The sequence below is a fragment of the Bidens hawaiensis genome, unplaced genomic scaffold, assembly GCF_021521415.1.
Source record: "Bidens hawaiensis isolate Kalapana, Puna unplaced genomic scaffold, B.hawaiensis_p1.1 tig00014347_1, whole genome shotgun sequence".
NCBI classification, from domain to species: Eukaryota; Viridiplantae; Streptophyta; class Magnoliopsida; order Asterales; family Asteraceae; genus Bidens; species Bidens hawaiensis.
In genome coordinates, this window is record NW_027492239.1 from 199202 (window position 1) to 219020 (window position 19819).

The window sequence follows — 19819 nt, forward strand, 5'->3', positions numbered from 1 at the left end:
GGCTCAAGACATCGTTCATATATTTCTTTTGATGAATAAAAATTCCAACGTCAGACTGATGAACCTGCAACCCTATGAAGTAATTCATCTCCTCCATCGAGCTCATTTCAAATTTCGTCTGTATTGACTTCTCAAACTCCTTACACAGCTTGTCATTTGTGGAACCAAATATGATGTCTTTGACATATATCTGGACGAGGAGCAAATCATCACCAACATTCTTATAAAAGAGAGTACAATCCACAGTTCCTCGTTCGAAGCCATTATCCATCAGATGGTCAGCAAGTGTGCCGTACCAAGCTCTAGGGGCTTGGTGTAGACTATAAAGAGCCTTGTTCAATCGATAAACACGATATGGATAATCTGGATCTTCAAAACCAGGAGGCTGCAACACAAACACTTCTTTAGGAACGCACTCTTAACGTCCATTGGATAAACTTTAATATTATTGAAAGCTGCATAAGACAAAAATATTCATATACCGTCCAATCAAGCAACTAGATCATATACTTATGTGTAGTCAATGCCTTCTTGTTGATGAAAACTTTGCACAACCGAACGTGCTTTATTTCTGACGATGACCCCATGTTCATCCTTCTTACATTTAAATACCCATTCGGTCAGAATAAGCTTCTTAACTCTATCAGGCTTGTCAATGAGATCCCTAACACCCAGTCGGTTAAACTGTTGCAGTTCTTCTTGCATTGCCTCTACCCATGAAGAATCTTCAAGCTCCATACGAACACTCGTTGGTTCCATTTGAGACAAAAAGCAAGTGTATTTTGCGAGATTCATAATTCCTGAAGAATGCATATCAACATACGCAAACAATACATTAACATCACTCGTATTAGCAATCTGATGACGTGTTTGCACACCAGCATCAAGATCACCAATGATTTTATCCTGAGGATGATATGTGTGAATTCGAATATACCAACGAATGACACTTATAATTATTTCAACAGACTTCAATTTTTTTAAGTATAAATTGATTTCTTATGTTTTAAATAAATTATTCATGTTACTAATCTTCATGTTTATGTATTTATAGCAATGGCTGATGAGATTAATCAAGATACTCCTGTTGTCGATCCACAACCTGTTGTTTAACCTTCTGTACAGCAACAACAAGCCCCTTCTGCTCCGTTGTTGCCATTAGATAAGAAGTACAATATTTGTGCTTTTATGCTGGACAATTTTGCTGATCAGGACATCTTTAGCGAAATTATTACGTTTTTACGTCGATCCAGGATTCACTATGCTATAACTGCTGATGTACTTGTCCATATTAGTGTCATCCGTCCGTTTTGAGATTCGGAAAAGTATGTGGAATCTAAAAACCACAACGTCGCAGAGATCAACAAGAAGACTAATCAGATCACTCTCGGTGTGATACGTCGGGTGCTCAGGTTTACCGGCAACATGAATCTTCCATGTGAATTTGATAAGGCTTTGATATGTGGACTAATTGGTAGATTATTTTATTTTGGAGGTTCCCAATACAACAAGGCGTACTTGTGTGATCCATACAAGTACTTACTACATGTATTAATACATTGCCTTGGGGGACGCAAGGGTAGCTTTGACGAATGTTGGATTATGCTTCAATCCGCATTTGTTGCTCACATATTGAACAAGCCGTTCAATTTCTCCGAGCTCATATTTTATCATCCAAAGGAGAACTGCTTGATCAAGAATCGTTAAAGCAAGTTTCTAACGTATCCACGGTTTGTGCAGTTAATTATTCAGGACTTGATTCCTGATCTGATGATTGATCAGTCATTACAGGATGATGTGTTAAAGTTGGAACACATGACTTCTAATACAATGAAGAGAATGAAGACTTATCGTGGTAAAGAACCAGAAGATCGTCCAAGGACCAAGCGTTTGATTGGTCACTTAGCGAATCCGGATTATGAATGTCCTTCTGATGATCGTTGGATCTATGACGACTCGGATTCTGAACGTGAAGAGGGACCAAGTGGGAACGATGGAGGTGATGAAGACGGTTGAGACGATGGAAATAGGGGTGATGGCCGTCGTGCTGAGGTTAAGGCAGCTAGTTCTTATGCTGCTCAACGAAAACGCAAAGGCAAGGCAACGCTTCAAGAACAACCACCCAAGCGTCGAATTAGGCAAGGTTCGGGAGTGGAAATAGGCCCACAGGTTCCTAGGTCGTCTGCGCTACAACGGTCGGTGGTGTCGCTTACTGATAGCACCCCGACACTTACTCTGACAACGACCATTACATCCGATCCAAGGCTTGGCTCAATTCCTTAATCAGTTTTATCTCCTATGCTAAAGCCTCCTACTACATCAACAATGATTTCTCTTACTCCTACTATGATGCCGACACAACCTTCGGCTTTATCATTTATAAGAATAAGCCGTCCACAAGGTCCGGTGCAGCCTGTTCTGGCTTCAGTTCATACTTTGCCACCCACAAATCAGATGGACATGCTTCTCAGTTTGATTCGTTTATATGAGAATTAAATGGCGGCTGATTGTCAACTTCAAGAACAAATTATTACGAACCAACGTCGTTTGATGGGATATGTCTCGTTTTGTCAGAAGGAGACAAAGGAGTTGCGTGAGATTTTTGCAGCTCAGGGGGTGAAGATGAAGGAGCAAGAGGACCGTATTCTTTAATTAACCTGCAATGATGACGCGTTAAAGAAGTTGAAGATTGACGATGATGATGATAAGGATCATGATGCTGCCAGTGCTAGTGGAAGTGAGCCAAAACAAGCTCACGGCTCCTCCTCTGTAGGTACGAGTGGTGGTGGTGAAGTCAATGATCGACAGATAGTCGTTTATCAAGACACGACTAATGTTAAGCTTATCAATTTGATTAAAGCCAAAACCGTGTTATTTATGGATTATGAGGTTGGTGTGGTGATGAGTATTGCCAACGCTGACGAGATCGAGGATGGTGAATTTGTTGATCATGCCCTGTCTCATGATCAAATATCATTATTGTTGGGGTTAAACGATGAAGAGTTATATGCGTTGGCGGCTGAGGAGGATGTGGAGGTTGTGAATGATGAAGAGGTTTTGCTTGACACTAGTGTTCCACATGGGAATAAGTCGTATATTTATGAAGATGAGGAGATTGAGATGGAAGATGTTATGGCAGAGGAATACCTTGATCTTTATCACCGTTCAAATATTGATCAGGGTGTTCCAACATTCACCAAAGAATATGTCAAAGTTGCCGAAGATCATCTCGAGAAAACAACAAAGAAGAAAGAGAAAATGTCCGAAAAAGATTCAAGTTCGTCTGAGCATGATATAGAAAGCTGGTTCAAGAATCACAACAAGACTCAAGCTTTGAAGATCATTGAAGCTTATTGGTATGTTGATCAAGAGCACCAACTAGATATCATTGCACGTGCCAAAGCCAATCAGAAAACCAAATTCAAGGTCGTGCAACTGTTAAAGGTCACATCTTCTCTTGGCTTTATGATTCGGAGTTAAGATTTTATATTATTAAGTGGGAGAACGGCGTCCATTATTTTAAATATATTACTGGCATTCTCTCACTGCCGAGGTGGGACGTGCGGACGCTCGCCAATCAGCCGTTTATCAATCGTGGTGGAAATCGGTTAGCAGGATGGTTTCATCAGAATCTGCTCTTCAAGGTCAACCACGGGTTTAAATTATTTAAACCGCAGGTTCCAAACTGAAAGTATAATAATGAGATTGATCTTCGTATCGGTTGGTGGAATCTCGTTCTTAAAGTTAAGCCGCCGAAGACTTTGAAGCGAGTACCGGTGAAGACCTTTCCTCAAGATCTTCATCCATCGTTCAATCGATGGTACTATGACAACAGAACAGGCGAGGCGGTCATCGTGTTGCGCAAAGGAATGAAGACTAATTTTATACGAGTCATAGACCCAATGTGGCTCATTAATTTATCTGTTACCAACAACGAAGTGTTATTCGGGAACAAGATTTTGTTTGAAAGGCGTGAAGATTATGATCGAGCTATGCAATATCAACGCGTTGTATGTGTGTGTCATGCAGTCGGGATTCATAGTTGTCGATATTGGAAGACCAAGAGATCAAATAAAGTAAAGACAAAGAGCTCAAGACAAGGGGGTGTTTGTTAGTGCACAGTTTTGTCGTCTTGAGTCTTTGTAATCGTTATGTAATTTATTATTATTTTAATATGAATGGCAATTTAGTAATTAAATACCATTCGTTAAGTTATTGTTCATTCGTTAAGGATGTTTAACGAATGAACATTATTCGTTATTATTACATGTTCATTTGTTAAGGATGTTTAACGAATGGACCTTATAACTTATGTATTGTATCCATTCGTCATGGAATGTTGACGAATGGGGTATAGCGAATGAGTCATTCGCTATACCATTTTGGTTATATAGGTAATGAAGACGAATGAAGGCCATTCGTTACGGAATGCCTAACGAATGGCATTCATCTTCTATATATAGGTTGTTATGCCTCAGATTAATTTAAGTGTTTATAAAGTAATTCCTCCTGTGTCATTACTTTGCCCGATTATCCACTCAACACTTCATTAATATTATCAAGCCTAATATACATAAACATATATCAGATAACTAGATCCGGTGTTCAATTGATATGACAGATTCGATCAATTGAAGCTCTATTAGTGTATATGTTTTCAACATGAGTTATTTAGTCCATAAAAGTCCATAATACCATTTTCTAATTATCACTTTATCCATGTTACTTAAATCTTTGAAAGAGCATTAATATTTCTTTAGGTTTCTAGAGTATAGATGTGTATGCATGTATGTGGGTTTTGGGTTCCCATACACACACACACACACACACACCCCTATGGTTTTTGAGCACACACACACACCCATGCATTCATTGTTTAAATCCATAACTTGAGTTTTTAGCTTATTTCTTGAATGCGTGAAACATTTTATTGCAACACTAGAAATAAATGAACATTATAAGGCTTCAACCTTGGGTTTTTGGATGGAAGAAGTGAATAAGAGAAAAGATTCTTGAGCTTCCTAGTTCTTTTCAAAAGCTTTCTAAACCGATGGTGCTTCGTTCTCCTTAACCCTTTTAAGCTACTTGATCTTAAGAGAATGGAATGAGGATGAAGATGAAGTTGTAAGGTGGAGTGAGGGAGGGGATGGGTGGTGACGTTTTGGTGGTGGTGGTGGTGTGGGTTTTTTATTTTTGGTTTATTGTTTTAAGGATGGGTGGTGTGTTCTTGAGTTTAACTAAACTTCATGGATGGGTGTTCTTGAGTTTTCTTAAGAAAAATTGAAATATAAAAGATGAAGAAGATGATGATATCGATATATAGATGGAAAGAGAGAAGTGGCTTGAGTGAGCTGTTATGTTAAAGTAGGTATGTGTAAGCTTGAGGTGACTTGGTGATATTTTACCAAATCTTCTAAATATCCATAATATTCATTGTTTTGCATGGAGAATAATTGGGCAAAAAGTAAATGAAGGGTGAGGGGTTTAAGGCTGTAATGTGGAAAGAAGGGGGTTTTGTTGTTTTTTGGTGGTATTTGAACTATAAACTAGTATTTCCGTTTTAACGTAGATTGATCATTCACGATTCAAACGAATTCCATCTTTAATATTTTTGTAGACTTTATCCGATTTTAGATTCCTGACGCTACAAGCCTAAGAGCATATTTTTTGGTGATATTGGGTTTTGGGCTCATATGGTATCCGTTGCCGGCCCTTAGCTACAATCTTATTGATTTTCTTGAAATGAAAAATTTTAAAAATAAGTTTCTCACTCATGTCTACTACTTTTACTAACAATATAATTTTTTGGGTCATTCCCGACTATTTTGGACTTTTCAACTTTTCCGGGGTAACATATAGATAGACGTCCAAATACAAAAAGGTTCAATAGATCCAAATTAAGTCAAACCAAATATAAAACTTCAAAGTTCAACAAAATAAAAACAACTTCAATAGCATGACTCGAGTCAACTTGCACTTCCGCAACTCCAGCATTTCAACAACCTATCTGTTAAAGAAGAAAAGAAAGTTGCTAAGTTGTCATTTAAGCTTAAAATAAGATGCATTAGTGCTAAAATATAACAGCAGCCCAAAACTCCCAAAAAACTAAACTTTTTCAAAAGCATTAGGACTTTAATAAGTCACTATTTGACCTGCATAACAGCAGCCCAAAACTCCCACAAAACTAAACTTTTTCAAAAGCATTAGGACTTTAATAAGTCACTCTTTGACCTGCATAATAGCAGCCCAAAACTCTCACAAAACTAAAATTTTTCAAAATTGTTAGGACTTTAATAAGTCACTCTTTGACATGCATCAAGACATCAAATTGCTATTTCTCAAAATTCTACTATTAATAATTATTAAAACAACAGTAAAGCATTTATTTATGTACAACAATAATTTCTAAACAATAGCAAATAAACATAATTAAGAAATACCTTCTATATCAATTAGTAGTAAGATCATTCGTTGGGATCTTTATTTCCAAATCTTCTTCTTCTTTTGCAGATTGCTACAAATGAAAAGATTACCAATGTTGCTAAAAAAAAGAATTATAGATGCACAAAAAATATTAATTTAAGCTTATGTATAATGTTTGAATGATTTTTTTCAGGCTCCCTTTATCCAATCACTTCCACATACAAGTGTTTCCACATTATCTTTTGAGAGAGAGCTACGATAATCATAAAAAATACGCCCCCAGCACTAAAGGCAGATTCCGAAGCGACAATTGTGATAGGAATGCAAAAAATATCATGAGCCATTTTGCTTAAAATAGGAAACTTGGAAGAACTTTGACTCCACCATAGCAACACATCAAAATCTTTGTCCACCAAACCAATGTAATTGGGTTCTTCCATATACGCCTCAAGTTCTGATTTTTTTGGTGTACTTGCAATGGGTTTAGATTTGAGATAAGCAAAAAAAATCTTTTTCTTCTCCAGCTTGATGGTTAAAGGAAGTAGAGGTTTTCGAGCTACTTGTGGCAGCCCTCGTCGCCATAAATGCATTAGAATACTTTTCAAAAAGGGACTGCAACTTCAAAGTCACATCTTCAACTCGACTCTTAAGCTCACTAGATGAAAACAACCACTGAAAAATGTCCAAGTAACTTACTCTAACTTAAAACGTGGATCTAAATTGATGCAATTGACATAAGCACACTAATTTCCCCCCAATACATCTCAAACTTAGCATGCATTGGAACACTCATGCTTTTTAAAAACCCATCGTTTGATGCAAAAGCATTACTTATCACTTTCTTCACTTTAAAAATTTCAATAAGAAACAAATTTGGTGTTGGATATGAAGTGCCCGAAAATAATTAAGTAGCATGTAAGAATACTTCAAGAACCTTGCACACTTTTTCAGCTGAGTCCACTCGTCATCTATGGGGGACCATTCGAAGTTTGAATCTCTCAATGCATAACCTTGAAAGGCTCGTTTGTAGTGAATGGCTGATTCAAGCATCCGGTGTGTAGAGTTCCACCTAGTCTTTACATTGGTACATAAAGACCGACGAGTGTTGATACCCAAAGTTGTTGCTATTTCACCAAATTTTAACAAACGACCCGGAGACTTTTTCAAATACTTAACTCCTTCTCTAATTTTCAAAAGTCACGAATCAATAGTCCCCAAACCATCTTGCACTACTAACTTCAAGATGTGAGCTAAACATCTCACATGAAAAAATAACCCCTCAAAATGTAACTTTCCTCTCCCTTGAAAGTTATTTTTCAAAAAGGCGGCTGCCCTATCATTATTTGAAGCATTGCCTAGAGTAAAAATACCTATTTTGTCCTGAATAACCCACTTAATAAGACACTCTAGAATGCTATCCGATATAACCTCACCACTATGGGGTGGAGAAAGATCATTGAAACCAATTATAGTTTTTCTTAGTTTTCAATAAGAATCTATATAATGGGCTGTCAAACACATGTACCCTATAGTTTGATTTGATGTCCAGTAATCACTAGTAAGTGAGATCATATCAACTTTTTTAAAAAGTTTTTTCATCTTCTCTCTATCCACATCGACAACTTTAATAATATCTCTTGTAATTGTAGACATGCTCACTTTTACATATAAAGGATTGAGATACTTCATTAACAGGTTGAACCAATGGTACTCAACAAATGAGAGAGGTAGCTCATGGGCTATGATCATCTTTGCAATCAATTCTCTACACTTCATAAGATCAAAACTCCCATTCAAGTTAAATTCAGATCCATCATCATTGGCAGATTGTTCAAAATTAATGAAACCTTTCTTACCTTTTTTCCTTTTCAAATACGTACATTTCTTCAAGTGTCGCAAGAGATGTGATGTAGACCCTGACGGTTGTGGTGCGTACTTTTGCTTACAGTGTGTTTGATCCCGTAATACCAATTGATAACAATAACAGATCTCAGATCTGTGAATATCCGATTAGTACTAGATCTAGCTCATAATTAACACCGATTCAATGTTGTATATATATGTATATATATATTATCAATACATTAGTAGTATAATATTAAGGTGAAGCTTGAATGAGATCTGGACAGCAAAAATTCCCAAAAACTTTTTTCAAAACTTTACTTAAAGTGAACAGTAGTTCACTATATATAGAAGGCGACCTGGTTCGCTAACATCCCCTAGCGAACCTGCTTCCCCTTCGTTACATAATTTAACATAACGAACCACCCCCTGATTCGTTAACATCCCCTAACGAATCAGGAGGGAATACATTATAATGTCTTAGTTCGCTAACATCCTTAGCGAACTAGACTTAACCTTAACGAACTAGTCTTAGTTCGCTAACATCCCTAGCGAACTAGACTTAATCTTAACGAACTAGTCAAATATAAACACTAAATATTACATTAATTATCAAATAAACATTAACGATAAAAACAAAGACTCCAGACGCAAAACCGTGCACTAACAGACACCCCCTCGTCTTGAGCTCTTTGTCTTTAACTTATTTGAAGCGCTTGGACTGCCAGTCTCTGCAACTATGAATTCCATGTTCGTGACACACACGAACGACTCGTTGGAACTGCATAGCTAGGTCGTAATCTTCTTGGCGTTCAAACAAAATCTGCTTCCTGTATAGCACGTCGTTGTCTGTCTCTGATAAATTAAACAACCACATCGGGTCGATTATCTTGATGAGCTCGGTCTGTAGTCCTCGACCACGAACAATAACGGCCTCGCCAGTACGATTGTCATAGTACCAACGGTTGAAAGACAGATAAATATCTTGAGGCATTGTCTTCACAGGAACCTTTTTCATTGTCTTTGGCTACTTCACTTTCAAGACAAGTTTCTTCCAGCCAGTCCTTGGATCAATCTCGTCAATGCGCTTACGTCTTGGAACCTGGGGCTTGAAGAATTTGAAGCCATGATTGACCTCGAACAGTAAGTGTTGATGAAACCACTCAGCCGTTCGGTAACTCCCACGATTGATAAATGGACGTCTCGCGAGGGTACGTACATCCCAACGCGGTAGAGTTAAAACATCCATTATCCTCTCGTAATACTGGACACCCTTTTCCCACTTGACTATACATACTTTAAGGTCTGAATCATAGAGCCAGGAGACAATATCACCATGTACCTTAGAAACAGTCTTGAAGGTAGTCACCTGATTCGCCTCAATCCAAGCAGCAGCGTTATCTTTTCTTTCTTGATCTACATGCCGATACGCACTGAAAATCTTACCCACTTTCTGACGTTTGAACCATCTTTCTATGTCATCATCAGTCACTTCTTTGAGTGAAGGAACTGTTCGCTGCACAACCTTTTCTTGTTCATCCTCAGTCTCTTTAATTACATCTTCGTGAAATACCGGAGCACCTTGATCAACGTGTGCGTGTTGATACAAGTCCGGGTACTCTTCAGCTGTCACATCCTCCATCTCAATCTCCTCGTTCTCATAAATAAAATCCGTATCCATAAATAACGGATCAACTTCCATTTCTTCTTCATTGATCACTTCGACATCGGGCTCAGTCTCTAAAGCAGTCAACTGATCGTCATTCAGCCCAAGCAGAATCGAAATCTGCTCCCGTGTCAAAGATCTAACAATAAACTCACCGACCTCTATCTCATCTCTGTTCACCACACTTCTAACCACCCCTGATCCATCCATAAATATCACTGTGTTAGCTGCTATCATCTCAATTGGCTTGGCAGCTAATGGATCTTGATAAATAATTATCTGCTTGTTTGAATCGTCAGCACCACTAACACCAGCACCAGAGGATGAACCATGCGATTGTTTAGGCTCACCTCCTGCATCATATTCATCAGGATCATCATCGTCATTTTTAAGTTTCTTGAGGGCATCTTCTTTACAAGTTAATTGTAAAATTAACTCTTCTTGTTCCTTTAATTTCAACCCCTGAGACTCAACAATCGTTCGTAACGACTTAGTCTCCTTCTGACAGAAAGAAATGTAACTCATCATTCGTCGTTGATTCTCCATGAGTCGTTCTTGAGTTTGACGGTCAGCTACCATTTGATTTTCATATAGATGTAGCAGATTTAGCAGCATTTCAGTTTGACGACCTGGTGGCAAGTTGTATACAGATGGATGAACAGGTTGAACAGGTCCTTGAGGTCGAGTAATCCTCATAAAAGAGACATCACTAGGCGGAGGTGGAGGAAGAGTAGTTGTTGGCAGAGGAGGAGGTCTCATTGATATGGTCAAAGATACTGTAGACAACACAGCAGGAGGCCTCGGTATCTCGGTCAACGCCATTTGAGGGATTAGACCGAGCCTCTCATGTGACACCATCGTCGTCGTCAAGGTAAGCATCGGAGTGCTAGTAGTAAGCGACACCGCCGAACTTTGAGTAGTTGATTGACGTGGTGGTGGAGTTCCAATTATTACCCCAGCCCCAGCAGACACACGGGGCTTCTTTGATGGTTCACCAGTAGCTATAGCTTTCCCCTTTCGTTTTCTTTCTAGCTGAGCTTTCATGGTGGCAGCTAGAGCAGCATCGACTGCATCTTGTTGTTCTTTAAGAGCTCGTTCACCAGCTCCACCATCACCATCATCATTGTCACCACCATCATCTCCACCATCATTGTTCCCACCTTCTCCCCCTTCACGCTCGGAATCCGAATCATCATGGATCCAGCGCTCATTAGGAGGACATACGTAATCCGGATTGATTATATGACCAATCATCCGTTTATCCTGTGTCTTGTCTTTTCTATAGATTAACATACGATGCACCGTTTCAGCTTTCATATGTTCTATATCAAGAACATCGTTCACCAACGATTGATCAATCACCAAATTCGGTATCAAATCCTGAATAATTAGCTGTAAAAAGCGAGGATACATCAAGAACTTCTTTGACGGTAGAGTTTGCTGAACTTGCTCTTTCAGATGATCAAAGATGAGTTCTGAGTAGTTGAAGGGCTTGTTCAGGATTAGAGCAACAAATGCCGATTGCAAGCTTAGTCTACACTCATCAAAACCACCGCAACGTCCACTCATACAATGAAGTAAAACATGCAGCAGATACTTGTAAGGTGGACACAACCCATTCTTGTTCAACATAGACTTACGAATATCACCCCCATAATTCAAGCGTGTGAATAAACCCCTAACCAATTTCCTGTCAAATTCACTTGGGTAATCATTATTATCATCAAATTGAAGCACCCGACGAATGACCTCAACATCAATCGTAATTGGAGTCTGATTAATTGTAGCTCGAACCCAATTATTTTCCTCAACATATTCCGCCGTGTTCCAAAACTGCCTGATTATACTAAGATACACTTTAGGTTTAGCAGTAATTGCATAATGAATCTTTGAACGTCGTAAGAAAGTCAAGATAGCTCCAAACGTTCTCAAATCAGTCACATCTTGATCAACATAAGCACAAATATTGTGCTTCTTATCGAATGGCAATAAGATCATTTCAGCTTGTTGATCTTGTTGTTGTGGTTGTCCTTGTGGAGGTTGTTCCTGTGGCGGTTGATTTTGTTGTTCTTGATCAGCCATGTTTTACTGTATAAATAAAACTGAATATGAGAATAGATTTCACAATATATAATCAAAAGATATGTGTAATTAATCTAGTTACGCGTATTAGACGATTTAAATCCTTTAATTAAATTAAATGAATATTAATTTATTTAATATTAAAATTAATTTATTTAATAAATGTCATTCGTTGAGAATCACACTGATTCGTTACAATGAGATAACGAATCAGGCGATTCGCTATCAAGTAAATACCTTAACGAACTAAAACTAGCGAATCACTATTTAAGTTTAACGAACTAAATTCTAGTTCGCTATATTTAAAACGAATTCAAATCTGATTCGTGTAACATCTTATTCGCTAAGCTAATTCGTGTAAAATCTTAATGAATTGGACACGAAACAGTTCCAATTCGCTAAGACTAACGAATGGTCTTAAATAAGACTTGTTCTTTGACTTCACACAGTCAAGGTCAAAATTAGGATGAACACAGATAGTCAACAAGATGAACCCAGGAACAATTAGACCATAACTATCGTCGAATCATCACACTAATAAGCTCGTTGTACTCGGAATTACAATCGTAATCGAAGATGAATGAGATTAAGACTCAAAATCTCTAAGTACATAGGTTAGACGAACCCACAATAAACACCAATGTCACAAAACAATAATTAACCCAGCAAACAACAATCAATTCATGATTGAAGCCCACCAAGGGTATCGGAATATGATTCCGATCATAATGACATCAATAACATATATGAATTAACATAAATTATACACAAATGGGTTTTAAAATATCAGAAACCCTTAATCTCCTAAAATTTCATAATTTAACTATTAACACACAGCCATTTTTGACGAAAATGATATCGCCATAATCAGCTATACCTTAGAAACTCAAATATGTCCTTGAAATATTCAAACAAGAAAGTCGAAATTTCAGAGAGAATTGGAGCAGGTTTCTTAAAAATGAAGAAAGAAGACGAACAGTGGAAGACTGTTCGTTTTCTTGTCTTATATAACAGTGCACATAACCCTAGGTACAACTTGTACGAATCAGACGATTCGTGTAATTTAAAGTTAACGAAATAGCCCATTCGCTAACTCAATTCGTTACCTTATGTTGGCGAATCGCTACGTGATTCATTAAATTAAAGGTAGCGAATCAAGACATGATTCGTGTCATGATTCGTTAAATTAAAGGTAGCGAATCAAGACATGATTCGTGTCATGATTCGTTAAATATGCATAACGAAGGGATGATTCGTTACAGAGTGCGGAAGCGAATTAGGTTAGGGAACCAGAAGCTAGTTCGCTAGAGAATCACCTAGTTCATTATCCATAAATAACGAATTGGATTTTAGCGAAATAAACTCTTTTATTTAATTTTAAATTAAATAATTAAATGAATAAATTAATGAATTAAAAAAAGAAATAAATAAATAAATCAAATTATCGAGAAACCCTTTTATCCCGACAACCAGATACGTTAAAAATGTTTCAGATTTCCTAAACATAACTTAAACTTATTTAAGTATTTTGTACAAAGAAGACGGAAATATTTTTGGTATTTTGTAAGAATTTAAAGAATGTATTTACAAAAGAATATCCGAACAACTAAAATATACAATCTTTTTGTGTTTTTCAATGATTTTATCCAAAAACAGTATATATTTGTGTATTTTTGTTGAGTTTGAGCAGAGAATCATATTGACCAAATTGCGCTTCCATAACAGTTTTATATTTCAGCGATATTATGACTGGCAATATGTCGGTCATTGGTATTGTTGTCCATATAAATCTAATAACACACATTCAAGTATTTTTGTGATATGATTAAATAGTTCAATTAAAGCACAGAATATCAGAAACTATTAGCCTCTAATCTCGGTTCAAGCTTAATTTGATTTTTGCCAAATCACCCCAACTTGACTTAAACCATTATATTGTTGATCAAAATTTTGATACCAATTGTAGAAATTTTGATCAATGCATCAAGTTTCCTTTACTGTGAGTGAGTATGCACGAGTCCATCTGTCGGCTTACATACATTTTATCCCCTGGGGTCCGTTTCTTAATGGTATTAAGACGCACGCAAGGGAGGAACAATTGTATGACTAACAGCGGATTTTGATCAAGTCAGTAATTTAAATTGTATGAAGTACAGCGGTGATCAAGTTTAATGACTTTGGGTTTGCTCTAGAAGGCGAGTGAAATATTCATGCTTATGAATACCCAGATGGTTATGCCGCATAAAGACTCACAGTGTCCAGAATCTTAACTCTTGTAATTTGCTTTATTTGATTTTTGGGTGATCAACAAATATAATGCTTGAGTATGACTGTTTATTACATTTCTGCCATCCTCACCGAGACTTTTGCTAGAGACTACACCCCTTTCAATTTGGCGTTTCTTTATGTTTATATCACATACTTTACTCTACTGGGTTGTTTTAAGACCTACCAATGCACCAATGCAATTAAGCACACAGTCTTTTAAGCTTACTTTTTGCTGAATTTGGGGTCAAGATAATCAATGTACTATCATATTCTCTTTTTGCTTCAAAAACTCAAAATTTTGAGGAGCATAAAATAAAGAAAAGATAAATTTAATCGCCCCAGTTAACTTAAGTTAATAAATAAATGGCTAACCATCAATTCACGAGTGAATCATAGGACCAAAACATGCAAGCATGCTTCATAAACTTAAATAACCGACATAATTTTCAGCGAGAAAATAATCTAAAAACGTCTGTAAAAATCTTTTTGGATTTTCTCTGTACAAATACTCAAAAACACAATATTTTTGTCTTTTTCGATATTGTTATGAACAATTTTATTTTTGAAAACATAAATCACATTCTTTTTGGATTTTCGAAAATTTTAAAATGTTTTTGGTTTTTCTAAATATTTAAAAGAAAAACATTAAAGAACAGAAATCATAATATTTTTAATTTTGAGATGTTTTAATGTTTTTGGATTTTATCTATACAAACGAAAACACACTCTTTTTGTCTTTTCTAGATTTTCACCCCCTAAAACCAAAATAAATTTTAAAAGAAAAATATGACAGAAAATAAAGATAGTCATCCTTGTTTAAGGATATCAGCGAGGGTCTTCAATCCATTTAAACCAAGCAAAAAGTTAAAACGTGTTTTATCAAACGCTTTGGTAAATAGATCGGCTTTTTGAAAATCTGTGTGCACTTTCTCAAGATCAATTAATTTCTTTTCATAGCAATCCCGTATAAAATGATATCGAATTTCGATATGTTTCGTTTTAGAAGGTTATACGGGATTCTTGGTGATACTAATAGCAGCAGAATTATCAATCAAGATGGGAGTAGTAAGAAACTTCAAACCGTAGTCGCGAAGATGTTGTTGTATCCACAAAACCTGGGAACAACAACTCGAGGCTGCAACATATTCAGCTTCGGCGGTTGAAGTGGAGACCGTTGTCTGCTTCTTACACTGCCAGGAAACAAGCCGGCTTCCTAAGAATTGACATCCCGCTGTCGTTGATTTGAAGTTGATATTGCATCCTCCATTATCTGAATCTGAGTAGGCGGTAAGATCGAAAATATTATCTTTGGGGTACCATAACCCGATGTCAGGATTTCCCCGTAGATATTGCAAAATACGCTTGACCGCTGCCAGGTGAGTCACTCGGGGACTAGCTTGGTACCTAGCACACACACAAACAGCAAACATTATATCAGGGCGAGAAGCCGTTAAATACATTAAAGAACCAATCATGGCACGATAGAGGGTAGGATCAACGGAATCCTCCAATTCATCCGGTGATAAATTGTGACCCACTGGAAGAGGAGTAGAAGGGATTTTTCCGGCAGTAATCTTGAACCGTTCCAAGAAATCATTCACATATTTTGTCTGATGAATGAAGATTCCCTTATCAGACTGGTGAACCTGCAGCCCTAAAAAGAAATTCATCTCTCCCATCGAGCTCATTTCGAACTTTGTTTGCATGGACTTCTCGAACTCCTTACACAATGTGTCGTTTGTAGACCCAAAAATAATATCGTCAACATAAATCTGGACTAGAAGAAGATCATCACCAACAGTTTTATGAAATAAAGTGCAGTCAACAGTTCCTCGTTTGAAGCCATTATCAGTCAGATGGTCGGCGAGCGTGCCATACCAAGCTCTCGGGGCTTGATGTAGACCTACAGGGCCTTGTTTAATCGGTAAACACGGTCTGGATTATCAGGATCTTCAAAACCAGGTGGTTGTTAGACAAACACTTCCTCGTGTAATTCACCATTGAGAAAAGCACTTTTAACATCCATTTGATAGACCTTGATATTCTTATAAGCTGCATAAGCCAGGAAGATTCGAATTGACTCTAATCTTGCAACTGGAGCATATACCTCTGTGTAATCAATACCCTCTTGCTGATGAAAACCCTGCACCACTAGACGTGCTTTATTTCTGACAATCACCCCTCGATCGTCCTTCTTACACTTAAATACCCACTTAGTCGGAATGGCTTTCTTGACTCTAGCAGGTTTGTCTATTAAATCCCAAACACCCAAACGTGCAAATTGCTGTAATTCGTCTTGCATAGCTTCTACCCAAGAAGGATCTTCAAGTGCCTTACGAGCTGTCGTTGGCTCAACTTGAGATAGAAAGCAATTGAATTTAGCAATATTCACAATTCCCGAAGAATGTAAGTTAGTATAAGCACACAATGTGTTATTGTCACTTGACGAAGCAACTTGATGACGTGTACGAACGCCAACATCAAGTTCTCCAATGATGTTTTCCTGTGGATGATATCTATGAATCCGAAGAGTGGGATTTTCAGGAACAACAACATTATCAAATAAGTTAGTGTAATGTTCACCCAACTCGGGAGATGAAGCATTATCACTGTCAAGATCAATAACTTGAATTTCAGCTTGATCATCATCAGAAGAAGTAGAAACATTATCAATAGCAACTGGAGAGACAACTTGAGATTCTTCAGTTGGAGCATCTGGTTGAACTTCAACTGCATTAGAACTTGAAAATCCTGGAATGTTCAAATGTTCTTCAAAGTATGCTCTAACCAGATCTTCATCGATGTGTTCAGTCGAAGGAGTAAAAAAATTAAATAAATATCGTAGTCAAACATCCAGTCTGGACCTTTCCCTTGAGGAGGAGTTGTGTACTTTTGACAGTCCACATGGTACCATTCTTCATCACAGCCAGATGTGAAATTAAAAACCCTTTTCTTTGGAGATGCATATCCCAAGAAATACCCTTCGATAGCTTTTTCTTCAAATTTACCCGAATCCTTCTTCAACATTGTACACGGACACCCAAATGGTTCCAGGCACTTTAAATTAGGTTTTCTATTATTTAAGATCTCGTAGCTTGTTTTCTTGAGTCGTTTCACTGTTAGAACTCGATTAAGCGTATAACAAGTTGTATTCACTGTCTCATTCCAAAATTGAACAGGAAGCTTTGAATCAGCGAGCATTGTACGTGCAGCTTCAATCAGAGTTCTATTTTTCCTTTCAGCAACACCATTTTGTTGAGGTACATAAGGTGCACTATATTCTCGGTGAATTCCCTTTTGAATACAAAAGAAATCCAATATAGTGTTTTTGAATTCAGTACCATTATTACTTCGGATTCTCCTTACCTATTGTTTATACAGTGATTCGATCTTAGTAATAAGGTTTTGTACCAAAATTGGTGTTTGATCTTTTGAACTCATAAATAACACCCATGAATATCTTGAATAATCATCTGTCACTACAAGACAATACTAGTTTCCAGAAATACTCGCACGATTCACTGGACCAAACAAATCCATATGAAGTCGTTCAAGAGGAGTATCAATGGAATTCAATAACTTAGAGGGATGTGTCTTCTTCTTCTGCTTGCCCTTTTTGCATGCAACGCAGTGATCAGATAACTTAAAATTCTTTAACGAGACACCCTCAACTAAGTCATTTGCCATTAAATAATTCATCTTTCTGACATGTATGTGACCCATTCTACGATGCCATAGAATTGAATCTTTCTCGGTTGCTTTAGAGACAAAATATGTTTCGATCGATGTGGATACTTTAGAACTCATATTTAAGACATAAATATCATTTGATCGTGGTGATCGCATGACAACCATGTCCTCGGGAATAACATAACCCGGTTTCAAGATAAGACACTCTTTGTCAGTAAATATCGTAGTGTACTTTTATCACAAATCTGCGATACACTCAACAAGTTATGATCAACCTTGTCGCAATAATTCACTTTCTCAAACGTAATGTGACCATTTGAAACTTCACCCTCTTGTGTGATCATGCTCCCAGAATTCCCAGCAAACGCTACATAACCCCCTTGAATATTTCTTACGTTGGTTAATAGGTTGAGATTCCTAGAAATATGACGAGAACATCCGCTATCCATGATCCACTTTTCACCAGAAATGGTCTTGGATGAACCCTACACACAAACAAAAGTGATTAGTTCAAAAAGGCAGCTCAGGCCTCGGTCTTGGGCACCTTTTGGTTTTCTCTTTGAACATTAACCTTAACAGATTTCAATTGTTGTTCAGCCACTTGTGAATAAGTTACTGGCTTCGTAGACTTTCGTCTTAAGTACGCTGCTTGAACAATGTTTGAATTCTTGTTTTGACATATAGGTTCAGTTGGAATGAATTTTGGTGTCACTTGACCGTGTGTCTCATTGATATGAAAAACCATCCGAGGATTCACATCAGAGAACAAAATATGAGTATCATCAGCATATGATACAGGTCGTTTCAGGATCTCCTTGACCACTGGAATTGGCTTAGATTTGTCCTTGATAAAAGGATGATGATTCTGAAAGTTTTGCTGACTACAATTCCTCACAACATGACCTTGTTGACCCCATAAAAAACAAGTTCGCATGTCTACATGATGATGTTTAGAAGAAATTGGAATAACTGATGCAGATGATTGATGATGACTCACATTTTTAGTCATGCTCTTAGCAAACTCATCAGATAAGTCAGATTTCTTCTTTAAATAAAAATCTAAATTAGAACAGTTCGAAAAGCTTTTTAGTGTATCTGTCCCAGTTGACTTCACAAATTTAATCTTCTTAGCTTGTTTTAAAAATTGTTTTGCCTTAGTCAATGGATCAGATTGAACTGATGTTTTTTTTTGAGCATACACACGTTCAAGTTCTTGAATTTTTGAAGTTTCATTGACAAAAACACTCTCAATAAGTTCAGGTTTGATAATACTTATTGGAATATCTTTTTCAGTGAACATCGTATCCATTCCCTTTAACTTAAAAACTCTAGCCGATGAAGACTTAGAACTCGGAGGATTAATGAAACGCATTAATGGTCATTTTCACAGATAACTCGGCTTTGAGATCGTGGTTACTTGTTGACAATGCTTCAATATTTTCTCGAGATCTCCTTTGAGATTCAAGAGATTGTCGATAAGTATCCTTAAGAGAAGCAATTTCTCTTATAAAATTATCATTTTGATTTTTCAATGCTTCTAACTTAGATTTGTTAGATTCACAGTCAACACATGATGCTTTAACAAATGAAGTAGTAGAAATAGAATTACTAACCTCATTGATCTTAGCCATGCAAGCAAACATTGATTCAGAAGGCTTGTCGCAACAGTCGTCAGAATCAGATCCAGAATCATCATCGGAAGACATCGCACTACCAGTAGCATCTAGACAATCTTTATGTAACCCAAACATAGCCAAATTTGCTTGAACATCATTGCATAGTAACCGTTGTGACCAATCAGTTCCATCTGCTAACATTGCTTGTGTTGTAGAAGAAGATGGTTTCTTT

General features: G+C 37.1%; 1 pseudogene; it reads right to left on the minus strand.

Moving 5' to 3' along the window:
- Nucleotides 1–6612: 6612 nt before the first annotated feature.
- Nucleotides 6613–8363, minus strand: LOC143546440 (zinc finger BED domain-containing protein RICESLEEPER 2-like; annotated as a pseudogene).
- Nucleotides 8364–19819: the final 11456 nt, after the last annotated feature.